Source organism: Tiliqua scincoides, chromosome 2 (genome assembly GCF_035046505.1).
Source record: "Tiliqua scincoides isolate rTilSci1 chromosome 2, rTilSci1.hap2, whole genome shotgun sequence".
NCBI classification, from domain to species: domain Eukaryota; kingdom Metazoa; phylum Chordata; class Lepidosauria; order Squamata; family Scincidae; genus Tiliqua; species Tiliqua scincoides.
In genome coordinates, this window is record NC_089822.1 from 200,185,373 (window position 1) to 200,201,566 (window position 16,194).

General features: G+C 44.6%; 1 protein-coding gene across 2 annotated transcripts in view; it reads right to left on the bottom strand.

The window, feature by feature from the left end:
* RNF44 (ring finger protein 44) overlaps window positions 1–16,194 on the bottom strand; it is a 67,968-nt gene that overhangs the window by 35,067 nt on the left and 16,707 nt on the right. The window contains exon 1 of one of the 2 annotated variants that reach the window (XM_066616117.1): window positions 9,003–9,160. The exons of the other annotated variant lie outside the window; for it this stretch is intronic. The gene's annotated coding sequence lies outside the window, so the exon portion shown is untranslated. Of the gene's footprint in view, window positions 1–9,002; window positions 9,161–16,194 lie in introns of those variants that run through there. 2 annotated transcript variants of the gene reach the window in all.

Genomic DNA, 16,194 nt, shown 5'->3' on the forward strand with positions numbered 1-16,194 from the left:
TCTGTGCTCTTGTGAGGGCAACTGCTCCGGCTATTTAATTTGATGCAATATAAACTTGGAAGCTAATAGTTCACCTTAACAACATACGTCTAAAATTCTACTTCACTTCTGCAAACCAGGGTAGCATTACTCAGTTTAAGGTGACATATTTCAAACATCTGAACTTGCACATATGTGTATTCTCAAATATTAATAAAAATTATAACTGTTCAAAGAGATCTTCATGTTTCTAACTATTTTTATCAACTTTAATGTTTCATATTTGAGTCACCATATGTGATACTATGCTCCATCAGAAACATTATTTCAACTGACTGCCCCTGCACACACTTGCTTCAGTATCTGGAAATAGCCATTATCCCTTATCCCAGTAGCATTATCCATTATCCCAGTAGCAATATCCAATAGCCAGTAGCAATATCCATTATCCCAGTAGCACAAATATGGTATAATAACAACAACAACAACAACAACAACTTTATTTTTACCCCGCCTTTCTCCCCGAAGGGACTCAAGGCGGCTTACAACAGATTAAAAACATAATTTAAAACAGATAAAAACATATTAACACGTATAATTTTGGTGCTTGTATCAAAAAATGCAAGCTTCATAGCTATGTGGCCACATTGCTTTCTTGAAGAAAGCTACTGAGAAAGAATATTGCACTTCACTAATCAATATGGCTCTCTAAGCAGAGAGGCTACCACTCTGAACCATACCACTCCTTTGACACCCAGGAATATGCCCTTAAAATTCTTGTTGTTTTGTATATTTCTAATCTCAACACAAGATCAATAATTTCCCAAGCAACTGTATGCAAAAAGCACCATTTGGGATGCAACTTTTTTGGAAAGACATTTCAGCCACCTTGATGACTGTTAGTTCCTTAAAGAGAGGCCTATCAGTCGGAACTTGGGTACCTATAGCCCAGTATCAAATTTTTCCTTCTCAGGCAAAGTGTCTGAGTAGGAGATGGTTGGATAAGTCCAGAATGAAGTGAACTATCCCATTTCAATTGAATTTCTGATGATGTTTTGCAGCAGAAATTGCTTTGGTCACCCCAGTGGATGACAACAAAACAAAAAAACAAACAAGATATGGGGAGGGACTTGGCTAATTTTCCCGCACTTTCAAAACTATCAACTATTCTTCTAGACCACCTTTCCAGAGTGGGAGTTGCAGCAGGTTTCAGAATACGGTATAGTAAAATGGTTGTTTCTCCTCTGTTGGAGTCATCCTACAGAGATCCTGTGAATTAGCTTAATCTTTCATGCTTTTCAATATCAAAATGAAACTGCCTGGTGAGTTCATGGTACATGCTGAAATCAGTACGCTGATGATGTCCAACTCTGTTTTTTCGTTTCATTGGCATTTGATGTGGTAGTGGCATCCCCGAATTCATGTTTGGGTCAATAATGGACAGGAAGAGGGAACAGACTGAAACTCAGTACAGACAACACAGAGCGGATGGGGGGGGGGGTTGTTCACAAAATGGTAAATGCCTTTCCTAGGCATGGTCATATGCACCCTGAAGCAAGTTCACAGCTGTGGCATTGGGTACTTCTAGATTCCCAAATAGCCAGCTGCAGCTCACAGTGTATTTTACTAGCTTTGAGTGGTATGCCAGTTATGCCCCTTGGTAGAAAACAGTAAGCGGTCCAACACCATTGATGTGTTGATGTTTTACAGACTGGGCTACTGTAATACATTCTGTGAGGTTATCTTTGAGTTTTAGTCTGTTCTCTCTTCCAGTCCAGTAAGCCACAGTCCAATTATGTACTGGTCATCATTGTCATATTACACCTGTTGGAAACAATTGTACTGTTTATCAGTTTGTTTTCAAGACCAAATCAAGATGCTGTTTTTGACCTTTAAAGCATTAAATGGTCTGGGCCCTCATAATCTTAGGAAGCAGCTCCCCCAAATTTAAGATCTGCAACTTACATACATGCTAAACTGGCACCTGCTACAAGAAGCAGAGGATCTTTTCTGTCATAATGTCAGCATCATGAGAATCACCTCCCTCCCCCAAGTCTGTTTTGTAAATAGCCAAAGAGCGTTATGTTTATTTGGGCGATAATTTTAAGCATTCCTTTTAATCTGTTGTTGATTTTCCCTTTATAAGTCACCTAATACATTCCAAAGCAACTTACAAATTAGAAAACAAATCAAGCAAAATTAAACACCAAAACAAAAACTCTTCCCTTAGGGAATTAACCTTTTTCCTACTGTACTACTTTTCTATTTATCAACTCTTTTAAATGTACATTGTTTATTGCATTGGGAATGCAATTTGTAAAGCTGTCTACAAATACCACAAATTACCTTAAATGCCTCCATGTCACCCCGATTATGAATAATGGCAGCAGTTAATCAGCATCCTAATCCTTCTACCTCAGACTAAGGCCAATGAGTGTGGCAGTCCAGGAGAACAGCAATCTTGTCCTTGTGACCAGGCCAAAAGACAGAGGCTGGTGCTTTAAAGTGCTGTTCTGTGCCATAAAAGACACCAAAAGATGGTCTGCTTCACTCAGCTTTAACACCTGGGAACATCTCCCAAGAGTAGTAATTTCCTTTTTCTGAGCTCATACCCATGCACAACTGATCAATTGCACATAATTCAAGGTGGTCTTAAGACATCTTTACACTTGAATGGAACACTGAAAGTGATGCCCCCTGATCTGAATAGGTTTTTTTTAAAAAGCCCAAAGCAGAAAAATGCCCTTCTGGAAATCTGCTGTTTGAAGCAATTGCTTCATGTTAGTCCGAGTACAGCAGCAGAAACAAAACTAGAATACTGATTTGCTTGCACTAGTGTCTCTTCGGTGGACCACAGGACTGAACACCACATTCTTAAGGGACTGACATGAGCACTCCACATAAGAAATGCACTCATTAAATGCCTATTTGCCTTCACTTGCAATTGTTTACACCTTTTATTCCCTCTTCCAGGTTCCAGCCTCAGTGACTATTTCTTGTGCCATCTTAAATTACAGACTTTGATATTTAGAAAGCAATTTACCTAGAAGACACTTCTGCTCTTCCTTTGGAGAAGTCACATGAAACAATTCACTAATTCAAAGAAGTCCTTTAAAAGTGCAGCAGTGAAGGAACAGCACATGCATGTGTACCCCAAAGACATTTGATGTGCTTCAAGTATTGACAAGGATACATCACACTGAACAGACTCCCAGCATTTCTGGCTCAACAGTGCAGGGACTTGGTGTTCCACTGGCCTCCAAGATACAATGCAATGCAATAACTGGGCAGCTCGTATACACCACATTTTCAGTCTGTACAGAAAAGACTGCACATACCCAAACACACTCCCTTGTCTTGTATGTAAATGAAAACTGCCATTTTCTCCACGCTTGTGTAGGTACACCAGTCTTGCAAATAGGTTCACAAATGAGACTAGCCAACAACAATTTTAAAAAGAAACAGTAATCTAACTGTCCAGACATTGCATTTGTAATCCATCAACTGCCTAAAAGAGAAAGAACAAACTCTCTCCTACTTTATTAACGCTTCCCTGCCTGGTCACTTGGAGAAAATTTTTCCTTGCCATGGACAATGAGGTGAGTGGCTATTCATAAGCCTCACACACACAGCTTGTTTATGCTTGAAGATTTATCATAATTACAATTATCATTTTGATGTGTCAGTCATAAACCAAGAGATCAAAATAGAAACAAACTGTATGGGCAAATATTAAAGTAAGTTCACTCAAAAAAGGTACCACCAATAGTCTAGGACAAGGGTGCCCAAACCCTGGCCCTGGGGCCATTTGCGGCCCTCGAGGACTCTCAATGCGGCTCTCAGGGAGCCCCAAGTCTCAAATGAACCTCTGGCCCTCCGGAGATTTGTTGGAGCCCACACTGGCCCGACGCAACTGCTCTCAGTGTGAGGGCGATTGTTTGACCTCTCGCGTGAGCTGTGGGATGAGAGCTCCCTCCACTGCTTGCAGTTTCACATCTGTGATGCAGTAGCAGCAGCAAAGGAAAGGCCAGCCTTGCTTTGTGCAAGGCCTTTTATCGGTCTTGAGCTCTTGTAAGACCTTCATTCATTCATATAAGTTCATCTTTAATATATTCATTTATGTAAACTTATGTAAATTTATTCAAATTTTAAATATAAATTAATTCTTTTTCCCCCCAGTCCCCGACACAGTGTCAGAGAGATGATGTGGCCCTCCTGCCAAAACTTTGGACACCCCTGGTCTAGGATGACACCACAGTCTTTGAACACTATAAAAAGACTTTAGCTGAAGCCATTTCTGCCCAACGTTGCATATACGTGACAGGGACCAAACGTGCAGACCTGTGGGCCAGGCAAAAATGCTTTAATGCAAATGCAAAATTATAGACCCATATTCTCTAAAATTCAATACACATGAAATCAATTATGCAAATGATATGATGCTCACAAAAGTTATTTGATTATTGATTATCCAACCTAATAAACTAAGCAGCAACTCCATTCAGCATCAGTAAAACGGTAACAGGATGAGACAGTCATGTTCAGCACTAGCTTCAAAATAGCACTACATAGCACACTATTACTACAGCTATAAAAACAGAATTCTTTTTTCTCCATCCATAATTTTTTTTTCCATCCTCCATTCAATTCTAATATGCTGGTGAAGAAATTTAGGACTTAGGTCCATAGGGAAAACCACAGAACCCTGAATGTTTTCCCATTTTGACACGGAAGACTTGCCCACGTACATACATCTTAAAGCCTGCAAATAGGTAACTGCTTATATAAAAATCTCTGCATTCATGAGGACTAGAGCTTGTTTTCTTCCTCAAGAGGAAGCAGGCAGGATACCCTTGTCACAAGTCTAGCAAAAACAGCAAGGCATTGAGCCACCATAAGGGCAAGCAGCAAGTCTCCCTTTGTTGTAAGTGAAAGTTGAAGTGGTGACACTCTAGACAAAGTTTGGGGTCTGGTAACCAGTATGTGTGCTTAGAGGCTTCTTTCCATATCATGCCTCATCTATCTCGATATTTTTACTCATCTTTCTTTCTCCAAAAGGGCCTTCAAGACAGCTTACAAAATATTCGGATAATTAAAAAATAAAAAACACTAAATATTTTAAAAACCAATCCAACTGAGGGCCCAATCCTATCCAATTTTCCAGTGCTGGTGCCAATGGGGCATGCACTGCATCTTGCGGTAGGCAGCAGTCACAGAGGCCTCCTTAAGGTATGGGAACATTTGTTCCCTTACCTTGGGGCTGCATTGTGGCTGCACTGGTGCTAGAAAATTGGATAGGATTGGGCCCTGAGTTTACAAATTCACTCACAGGCCAATCCTACACATATTCACTCAAAAGTAAACCCCACATGTTCAGTGGGGCCTACTGCCAGGAAAAGATGGCCAGGATTGCAGCGGTAGAGTACAGAAAAGGTCAAACAATTGGCTGGGGGGAGGCAAGAATACCAACCCGTTCAAAATACCTGCCTAAACAGGTTTTGGCTAAGCAGTGAAAGTCTGACAACAAGCCTGGGGGCTGCAACTGAAAAGGTCCTGCTGCAGGCGTGTGCCCCTCCAAGCAAATTTTGGAGAGAATGGGAATAAGGAACAGGATGTCTGATGTTGAACAGGGCGGGTGAGCAAAGAGGCAAAAGTACAAACTGAAGCAATGGGGCACATTCTTTGGGGATGCCTGTTCAGTTCTCTCCTCTGAGCCAGAGAGGGGGAAAAAGTGGGAACATTGACAAATGAACAGTGTTGTTTTTTTTACTTAAATGATGAATGTTTTCTCCGAATACAGTATTTAGGTTTTGTGACCAGCTTTGTCTACCATATACAGTCATTTCTCTGTTTCTTACTTAGGGCACAATCCTAACCAGGTCTACTCAGAACTAAGTCCTATTTTGTTCAATGGGGCTTACTCTCAGGAAAGTGTGGTTAGGATTTCAGCCTGAATGAAGGATCCTGCCAGTTAACTTGTGAAGCAGAACTAGAGGTGGGGAGAAGGCACTTTTTATGTTCATGACCATTTTACTCTATTGCATTTACTGATGGAAAATCAAAAGTCCTGGATTCCATCATCAACTACTCTCTCTGCTCCCTAACAATGTGCCAAGTCATCTAAACATTCCTTGGCTAGTGATTGCTACAAAAGCTTTCCAGTATTTCAAATGGAGTCAACGGACATAATAAAACAAAATTTGCACTCATCAGCACTGTCCACAATGTCACAGTCAATACTATATCAACTAGTAAGATGCTCTCTACGCAGTCATGTAATGGAATAACTATGTACAGTATTGATAACAGGCTGAGCACGGACCTGTAGGACTTAGCCTAAATGACGCTTTCTTACCCCAAGAACCTCCAAATGGCTTTAACCAATTGAAATGCTGCTCTTCTCTATCACCAAACATTTCTCTGGTTGCTCCACTATTTATCTGGCACTCATCTTTTTTGCCCTAGATATTCAAATCCCCTCACTGTGATCCTTTGACTGCAAAGAGTTGCTCTTAATTAATTAATGACACAGAGCACAAGCTCTACTTCCTGCCAAAGGCCACCTATCTATTTTTCTTAAATGTTACCTGAATTGAGGCAATGGGGCACATGATTGCTGAAAGAAATCAGCAGATGTGCAGGTACTGTCTGTAACAGAGTCCAAACAAAAACAGCAACTTGGCAAAGGATTCCAATGGTTCCAAGTCCTGCACAAATTTCCTGGATCCATGTTCCTTGTCCCAATACCTCACTTTTCACAAAAACACACATTCCAACATTGCGAAATAAAAACAGATGATAATGTGAGTTGTTGTTTGCAGAATATTGGATATTTGCATCATTTATTCTGAGTTCAGGAAGTAATTTATGTGAAACAGAATTGGGACTCCACAGTTTAGAAGCTGGATTTTATTTTATGGGTGGCAAATATTGCTATCCCCAGACAGCCTTGGTGTCCCTCACACACACACACCTTCAAACTCAGTTAAACAAGAGCCACACTGCAAACAGACTCATCCCCAGTGAACCAAGACTCTTCTTCTGCCACCTGCAAATGCTTCCCAGTCTATTTGGACTGTCTAGCTCCAAAACGGAGCCAGAACTACCTTTGCTTCCAGGGCCATTGCTTCATGCCCACATATGCTTTGAACTTCAACCTTTCACTGGCAGAAATAATGGGGGTGGAAAGGGGGAGCTATTTCTCTTGAGGAACTGTGTGAAATGCCATTGCTGCTATTTCAGCAAGCACATTATTGAAGGAGGGTTTGACAGGGCCCACCGATGTTCCACTTCCAGAAGCTTGACTGTACAAAAACCAAAACACATTCAGGCCACCTGGAACTCTCCCCATACTGGTATGTGGCCCCAACTGGGACTGCAACAGCAAAACTCATTTTGTTTTGTTGGCAACCTTCAGTCTCGGAAGACTATGGTATCGCGCTCTGAATGGTGGTTCTGGCACAGTGTCTAGTGTGGCTGAAAAGACCAATTCGGGAGTGACAATCCCTTCCACACTGGGAGCAAGTGCAATCTGTCCCTGGTCTGTCTCCCTGGCTGTGGGCCTTCCTTCTTTGCCTCTTTGCCTCAGACTGTTGGCAAAGTGTCTCAAGTAAGGAAGCCCTGACCACTAATCCTCAAAGAAAACCACACTACAGTACAAAAGGTTCAAAGGTAGCAGTATCAAAATGGCAGCCTGAATTTTGCAACTGAGAACCCATGAAGCTGGCACATACAGAATCTGACCAGTGGTCTGTCTACTTCGGTATTGTCTACTGCCACAGGCAGTGGCTTCCCAAGATTCTTGCCCAGCTCTACCTGGACATGCTGCCAGGAACTGATCCTGGAGACCAGCTGCGCCTGTAAAGCAGGTGTCCTACCACTGGGTTACAGCCCCTTTCCACTGTAGCAGCTGCCTCTGTCACTGTCTTCTCCCCCCCCCCCATTCATTCTCCATTTCACCTTCAGGAACTTGTTCAAAGGACACAAACCCCGAATCGAATCGCCATCAGACGCTGGATCAGGCCAAAGGCCCACCTAGTCCAGCCTCTCAGTGGTCCACCAGGTGCCTCAAGGTGCACACAATGGGGATCCACTCTTGCCACTTAACACTGCAATTTCCCCACTAGTCGCCAACCTCGTTCAGAATAAATCCAGCCATTTAAGTGGCTGCGCTGCTGTGAGTGGGCTTCCTACACACCGCAGGACATAAACACAGCTGGGGCAAGGCAGAGCATCTTCCCCTGGGGTTTGAACACTCTTCCTCCCACCCGCGTTGCCTTCCTACAGAACCCACGGACATTTGCCCACGGATCTGCCTTTGTAATGCCAGCACCGGGATCCTGGACGGGGCTGGTGTCCCCTCCCTGTGGAAGCAGGACTCGACCCGACCGCATCGAGGTTGGGGATCTGTAACTTTAAGAGCAGCGAGATCACAGGCCATGTGCTCCGCGCGAAACAAAAGCAGTAACAAAGAGAGCGCAGGCACCCTCGTCCTGGCCGAGACCGGAGAGCCCCCCGTGGGCGGAGCCCCCCACCCCCAGCCCCGCGGGAAGGGATGAGCCCCCCAACGCCCCCAGACAAAGGCGCCAGCAGCATCGACAACAGGGAAGGCGAGCAGCACGTGTCGGCGCAGCAGCAGCAGCAGCCCACCCCCCGAGCCACCAAGCCCCTCCCGGGGTTTGCTGGCTTGGGGCTGCTGAGCCAGCGAGGAGGAGGCGGCGGCCAAGGCACCTCCAGCGCTGCAAGAGAGGTGGGCGCGGGAGAGCAGAAGCCCTCCGCTGCGTGCACGCTCCTCGTGCCGCCTGCAGGTGCCATTCGCAGCCAGGACGGGGAAATGCCCCGGGCTGCACCGAGAGGGAAGGAAGCCGCGCTCTGCAACAGTAGCAGCTTCCCGGGAGCCCAGCGACACGCACGGCGGCACTCGCTTTGCCTGCTGGCCTCAGAGGGCCTGCTGCAACCAGAGGTTTGCAGGTTGCACGACCCCCGCCCCCCACTTGCATGCGCACCACTGCGCCCCCACCTACCTGCTCCGCTTCCCTGGGTGCAACTGCGGCTTCACCCTCCCCTCTCGTGGCTCGCGGGCCCTGCGCCGCACTCCCCCTTTGTTTTCCTCTATGCTCCGGGAGAGCCGCAGCCCTCCCCGGGTGGGTCCCCAGCACAGCCCGGCAAGGTGCACAAGGGGTGCTGCTGGCCCTTTAAGAGCCGCCCGCGCCGTCGGGCTGCAACAGACGGCGCATTTTAGTCACAACATTCACAGTCCGGAGCGCGCGCCCGTGCGCCAAAGGCACAGCGCAGGGGGGGGGGGGAAGAAGGTGGAACCAGCGCGGGTCCGAGTGCGAACACGTGACCAGGCGGGGCGCTGCTGCTGCTGTCACCGCCGCTTCCTTCAACCATCTTGCGCACGCGCACAATCTTGGAATCATCCGCACGCGGCAGCAGCGGAGCCACAATGCAAAGAGGGGGCGTAGGAGGAGGAGCCGCGGCAACTGTAGCCAGCCTGAAGCGAGGAAGCCTCGACTTTGCAACGCTGTACCCACCGCCAGAGGAGCCCAGCAAACATATACTTTGTAACACTTCGTTTCTATACGTTAGAAAGAGGGCGCTGGGAGATCCGCGCTTCCAAAACAAGCCACTATAGCCTAAGCCAGTGTTTCTCATACTGTGGGTTGGGACCCACTAGGTGGGTCGCAAGCCCATTTCAGGTGGGTCCTCGTTCCTTTCAATATTTGATGCTCCCCTAGTATGCGACTGCATTTGGGGAAATGTGACATGTCTGTACTTTTAACTAGCTACAATGTATATACTTTTAAGAACTATAGTCAATGGGACTTACTGCTGGGTAAGTGTGGGTAGGACTACAGCCTAGGATTGTTGAAGTTTCCTGCTTGATGACATCACTTCCTGTGGGTCCTGACAGATTCTCATTCTAAAAAGTGGGTCCCACTGCTAAAAGTTTGAGAACCACTGGCCTCAATTTTGCTTGCCCAGAGGAGGCTGCTTTTTACTCCCTCCCCCACCCAGCCACACTCAAATGCAGCAACATGTAAATTGTGGTAGAACCACCCATTCTTTAAGGGAGGGTAAATTAGGGTGCCACAAGTTTTTTTTTTTTAAAGATATTGGAAAAATAAGTCAAGTGGAAACATCAACTTTATGCAACTTTTTCCATAAAGTCTAGCTCAACTTTGGGAATTAACAGATGGGTTAATCTGAAAACAAAAGAGCAAGGATCAGAGTATCATTGTATAATTTAAGTCTTTGTATAATTGTATACAATTATATCATTGTATAATTGTTGTCACCCAATACCGAATACTGTGCTATGTACCATTCTTATACAGGACTCTCAACATCATAAAACTAGAATTGGACAGCAGAAATGATCAAGGGTTGATAATTTGATGCTTCTTTATAAAAAGGAAAAAAATAAAGCATTTTAGTTTTTTTCAGTTGGCTGGAGAAAAAAGGCTACTCCAGTGGTTTACAAATTAGGAAAGGGGAAAGAGGTAGATGTAGATCTCTCTCTCTTTCTCTGTGAAAACAAAAACTTGGATCATCCAATGAAGTGGATCAGAACTGATGAAAAGAAGCATTGCACACAAGCACATACAATCTTTGAGACTCCTTACTACCAGATGTAATAGCCACTGGCTTGGATGCCTTTTTAGGGAAGTTATTCACCAAAATAGTCTCAGAGACTATTGAACACAACTAAATTTGTAATTATTTCACTTTTCTCCACTTTTCAGCCCAGAATGGCTGCCAAAGGAGAAGTTCACACAAGGATACAATATACTAAGGATACTTGGGGGGGGGGATGGCAGAACATTGAGGTAGGTGGCAATACAGTTCCTATTCCAGACTCTCCTCTCCATAGGAAGGAGCTAGAGATGGTCAGGGCTGGCTGTTGAAAAATAAAGCTGCATCTCCTACCTACCCCAAAAGCAGTACACCTCAGCTTATCAAAAACAGTGCAGGTCTTGATATATCAGAAGAGAACCAAAGCAGGTTGTTTCTATGGCAGTGTGACTCAGGGGGCATTCAAGACATGGGGGGGAGTCTTCACAGATGAATACACACAGGCCATTTCCTGCCAGTAATAGGAACTCATCCACCTGCTGAAAGCCCCAGGGATCATCACATCTGCAGCCTGCTGTCTCACCTTGAAAGCAAAAGAAACAGCAGCAACAGTTTGAGCCAACTAGGATCAGGCAAGGGAAGGGTTAGACTTAGAAATAATGTGCTTAACCCTTGAATTGCAGGGGAATGTGGATTTCCTCCTACAGATTTTACAGCATATGTATATTTGATTGCCATGTAAAGTGATTGCCTCAATGGAGATAGTAAGCATAAACAGGACAAAAGGAATTCCTTGTCATAAAAAAATTGGAGATGTAATGCATATTTTATTGCTTTTAGAAAGTTGAAGCAACCCATTTAATTTGCATGTATAGTCTAAGCAGCATAGGACTTCCACGAGATTTATTTGTGTGGGAAATTCAAATGCAGCTCTTAATGCCACTGATGAAGGCAGCCCAAGTTTAAGGGGCATTTCAAATATTACATTTTCAAAGTGTATCTGAATATTTTACATGTACACCTAAAAGTGGCAACAAATGCTTATGCAGGGCAACAGATGTGTACAGTATTTGCTACCAGCAAATGCAAACCTAGACTTCAGCATCATTGACTATAAGTAAAAGCAACTTGCATGATCCTCTGCATGTTTTTCTAAAGCAAAGCCTACTGAGTTGCATGAGACTCATATGCATAGGACTGCAGTCCTAACCCTTTTGGATTCCCTCCAACACATGATCTTTTCAAGAACATACTCCACTGCTTACTTAACAGCAATATGGTGTCATCTCACTGACTAGCCAATCTGATTTATAAGTCTTCTGCAATGATAAAGCCTACTTAAATATATAACGTTTATTAGATATATAGCCAGTAACTGTCATGCAGTTTCCCAAGATTAACTACATTTATACAGGTATTTATATACCACCTTTCTTTGGTCATCAGATTTCTCTTCAGACTTTAATCCAAGGCGGTCTGGCCTCTCTCTAGCCCAGGGGTCGGCAACCTTAAACACTCAAAGAGCCATTTGGACCCATTTTCCGGAGGAAAAAAAACCTCAGGAGCCACAAAACCCTTTTGACATCTAAAATGAAGGTAACACTGCATATCTAGTTGTTTTTTTTTACCTTTATGCTCTTATAGGTCCCATTTTTATAATGTAGCCCCCTCTTGTAGCTTTTAGTTAGTTTTGTCATACATTCTTGTTCTGTGTTTTCAGACACCTGGTCCTCTATGGTGTTTTGCCTGATTCCAAGGCCATTCTCTGCCTGGAGAATTAGGCCCAATTTAAGCAAATTAGCTCCCCTTCTTGCCCCCAACAAATGACCCTGGTTCTGCCCTGCACTCCTGCTGGACCCCACCTCCAGGGTAGCTTGCCTGTTCAACCTGCAGAGGTCCTCTCTCCTGCCAGCAGCCTGCCACCACTACAGCAGACCCTTGGTCCTCAGCAGGTCTTGGGCACAGCAGCCACACACCAAACTCCAGTGTCTCCATTAGTCACAAAGTCAGTCAGAGTATCCAGGGCAGAGTCCAAAGTCAATAAGCCAAGTCACAGTCAGATTCCAAAGTCAGTCAGTCAAATCAGTCAGAGTATGCAAGTCTCCTTCCCAACCTGTACTCCTTCTCCAACCCACACCCCCCCTTCCTGCCTCAGGTGCTCCTTATATCCCTGAGAGCCCTATTGCCTTCAAGTGGCTGCAGCTGTGCAGCACACTCTGCTGGATGCCCAGGCCTTACCCTTAAAGGGGCCACTGCTGACACCACATCTACCTCCTCAACAGATCTTCCAGGATTCCAATACATATGGCAGTTATGACATCTGCTTATCTTACATGGATACTAAAGAACTCCCCCACCTTCCAGAGGCACCCTGCTGGAAGGAAAAAAGGACACAGATTCCAGAGGTGGGGAAGAGAAGAAGCCGGGGTGGGGGGCAGCCACAGGCCAGCTTCTGCCCTGCCTGCCTGCCCTCCCTCCCGCTGCAACCCTCTCCACACTATCCTGGGAGTAAGCCCCATTGACTACAATGCAACTTCTGAGCAGACAAGTTGGTTGGAGGTTGCAGTCCTCGCCACACTTTCCTGGGAAGAAGCCTCACTGACTACTTGTGAGTAGACCTGCATAGGAGGGGGCTGAGGCTACAGCCCTCCACACCTTCCTGGCAGTAGCCCAGGGACTACATTGGGGCTTGCTCTGGAACAGACCTGCGCAGGCTCCCACTCACCCGTCCTTGTGCTTGGCCTTGAGCAGGCTCCAAGGCTGCCATCTCAGGCACCCTTTCCTGGGAGTAAGCTTCATCAGCTGTAATGGGGCTTACTACTGAGTAGACACACAGGATGTCTCCTCAGCTGTGGAGGAAAAGCCTCTCCTTGCACTGAGTGGGGACCTGCTCAGGGAAAGGCAGGCTACAAGGGCTCGCAATGGCTGAGGAGGAGGGCATCCTATTGTTGAGTTGGGGAAGGGAAAAACAGGGAGCTTAAGCCTGCAGAGCAGACAAAATTGAAAAGGGAAACCAATGCAGGGCAGGTGGGGGTGAAGGGAGAGGAGGGCAGTGAGCTCAGGTGGCGGAGGGAAGCAGCCTGCACTCCCAACACAGGTGCCTCCTGTTACCCCCTTTGCCACTTTCACCCGGAGGAGCCGCAGCAGACAGCTGAAAGAGCCACATGCAGCTCTAGAGCAGCAGGTTGCCGACCCCTGCTCTGGCCCTTCGCCTCCCACACTCCACTTGACAGCAACTCCTCTCTGCCACCTAGGCAGCCTCAGATCTTCAGGCATACAAGGTGGCAGCTCTACCAACTGAGCCAAACCTCCTGCCTGATGAGGGATCTTTTGCATTTGATACTTTCTTTCTTGTATCCTGAGATGGAAACCTAAAACTGTAACACCCAGATTTCTCTCAAGCAGAGATGCTGATATGGAATGTTATATACAGGTTGAGACTAATTATTTGCATGGGTTCCAAGAACTGGATGGTAAAAAAAACACACTATAGCAAATCAATTCAAAAAACAAAGTTTCTTTGCTCAGGTGATTAAAAACAGCCTTGCTGGCCTTTTGATTCTAAAATAAGAGTCATTAAGAAGACAATTCATCAATCAGTCCTCCTATAAGAGCTTACAAAGAGCTGGGAGCTTACACTCAGCCCCTCCCTTCACCAATGCAAAGCTATGGCCTTTCTTTCGGGGAAGGGAGGGGTCTGCTGGAGAGAGAAGGACTGATGGATTGTCAGCCAGCTTGCCCCCCTCCCATTAAGGAGGCTGTTAAAGGACTGTTCAGTTTTTTAAACTGATTTTGAAGGGGTGCATTTTCCCCTTCTCCAGGGATCAGCACATTCCTTCTCATTTGCAGGGGCCATTTGTGTTGAGTCAAATCCGTGTATTAAAAAATCCATGTATAAATAGGCTGGACCTGTATTCTAAATGTTCATGGTAGAAAGACTTTTAACGAGCTATACGGATACATTGGTATAAGAGGATTTCTACCAATATAAAGTTATAGTTTATTACTTGATATAGCTGTGATATAGCTCTGCCAATATACAACTGACAAATATTCCTTAAAGTAAGCAACAGGATCCTATTCTCGGTCAAATTGGTATGCATTACTGAAGTTGCACTAGCCTGTATAAAGCACCTCCAATAATGTTCATGGCTGGCCTTTAAAAATGCTTCTGAGAATTTTCAGCCAGTAACAGACCATTCTGGTTGTTTTATTTCTTTAAGTTTTAAACAGTATTTTAACATGCCAGCCTACCTTCTCTTTTTAAAGTCCCCTTACCCCATTCCATCTTTTTATTTAACAAACTCTCATGCTATGCAAAACAGGTCTAGGAAGAGACTCCAATGATAGAGGTCTTAATGCATTTCATAAGCTCTGGTAATTTCCCCATCATTAACTCTCATAATAAATATGTTAATGCTAATGTGCATTAAGTATCTTAAGTGTAATAGTGTTCTTCCACATTTGCAAATTAACAAGCATAATCTGGTACAGTACACCTTGTGGCTATTTTCATGTATTTCTCATGCCACTCTATTACTATCTTCACTTTCAGATATATAGGGGAAGATGAGTGTGGCCATAGGTAGGGCAAAACTACCTGCTTCAGGCAGCAGATTAGCAGGTATTTTGTTAATTATATTTTTACCACCACAGAAGGACCATTTTGGCCTCAAGCACCAAAATGTCTTGGGCCATCTCCAGTTATGGTGGTTGTTATACAGCCACCAGCACTCCTGCTTCTAGAGCAGTATTTCTCAAACTGTGGGTCAGGACCCACTAAGTGGGTCACAAGTCAATTTCAGGTGGGTCCCCTTCATTTCAATATTTTATTTTTAATATATTAGACTTGATGCTACCAAGGTATGTGGCTGCATTTGGGGAAATGCTACAGATCTGTACTTTTAACAAGCTAGTATCTATGTTCTTTTAACAATAGTACTCAGTGGGACTTACTCCTGGGAAAGTATGGGTAGGATTGCAGCCCAGAATTGTTAAAAATTTTCCTGCTTGATGTCACTTCCGGTGGGTTCTGACAGATTTTCATTTTAAAAATTGAGTCCTGGTGCTAAATGTATGAGAACCACTGTTCTAGAGCATGTAGCCTAGCAACTTCCTTCCACTACACCCTGCCCCAGAGCAGGTAGAAAAAGTGAGAGCAAAATTGTTTGCACCCCTCTGCAGCACATGCAAACCCATGTGGACGCTACATCATAAGCATCAAAGACACCAGCCACATTTGACTGTTAAAAGTTGTCACAAATGAAGAGGATACAGTTTTAATTCACAACACACACATAAACAAGCCAGCTGTTAGGAATGGTATTCCCAATGCATTTTGATTTTAGTATGGTGTATGTGAGAGACCTTCACAGCAAATGACCTCCTAACAAACCTGAAACTCTGTCAGAGTTCACTCCTATGTAATTTTACCTGGTTGATTTATAAAGGAACTGAATATTCTTTCAAAAAATCTTAAAATAAAAATATAGGTCCAACCTTGTTATACATGGATTTGACTCAACATGAATGGCCACTGCAGATGAGAAGGAATGTGCTGATCCCTGGAGAAGGGGAAAAATGCATCCCTTTAAAATCACCTTTTAAAAAACTGATTTTCTTACTGTTGTAGATAAT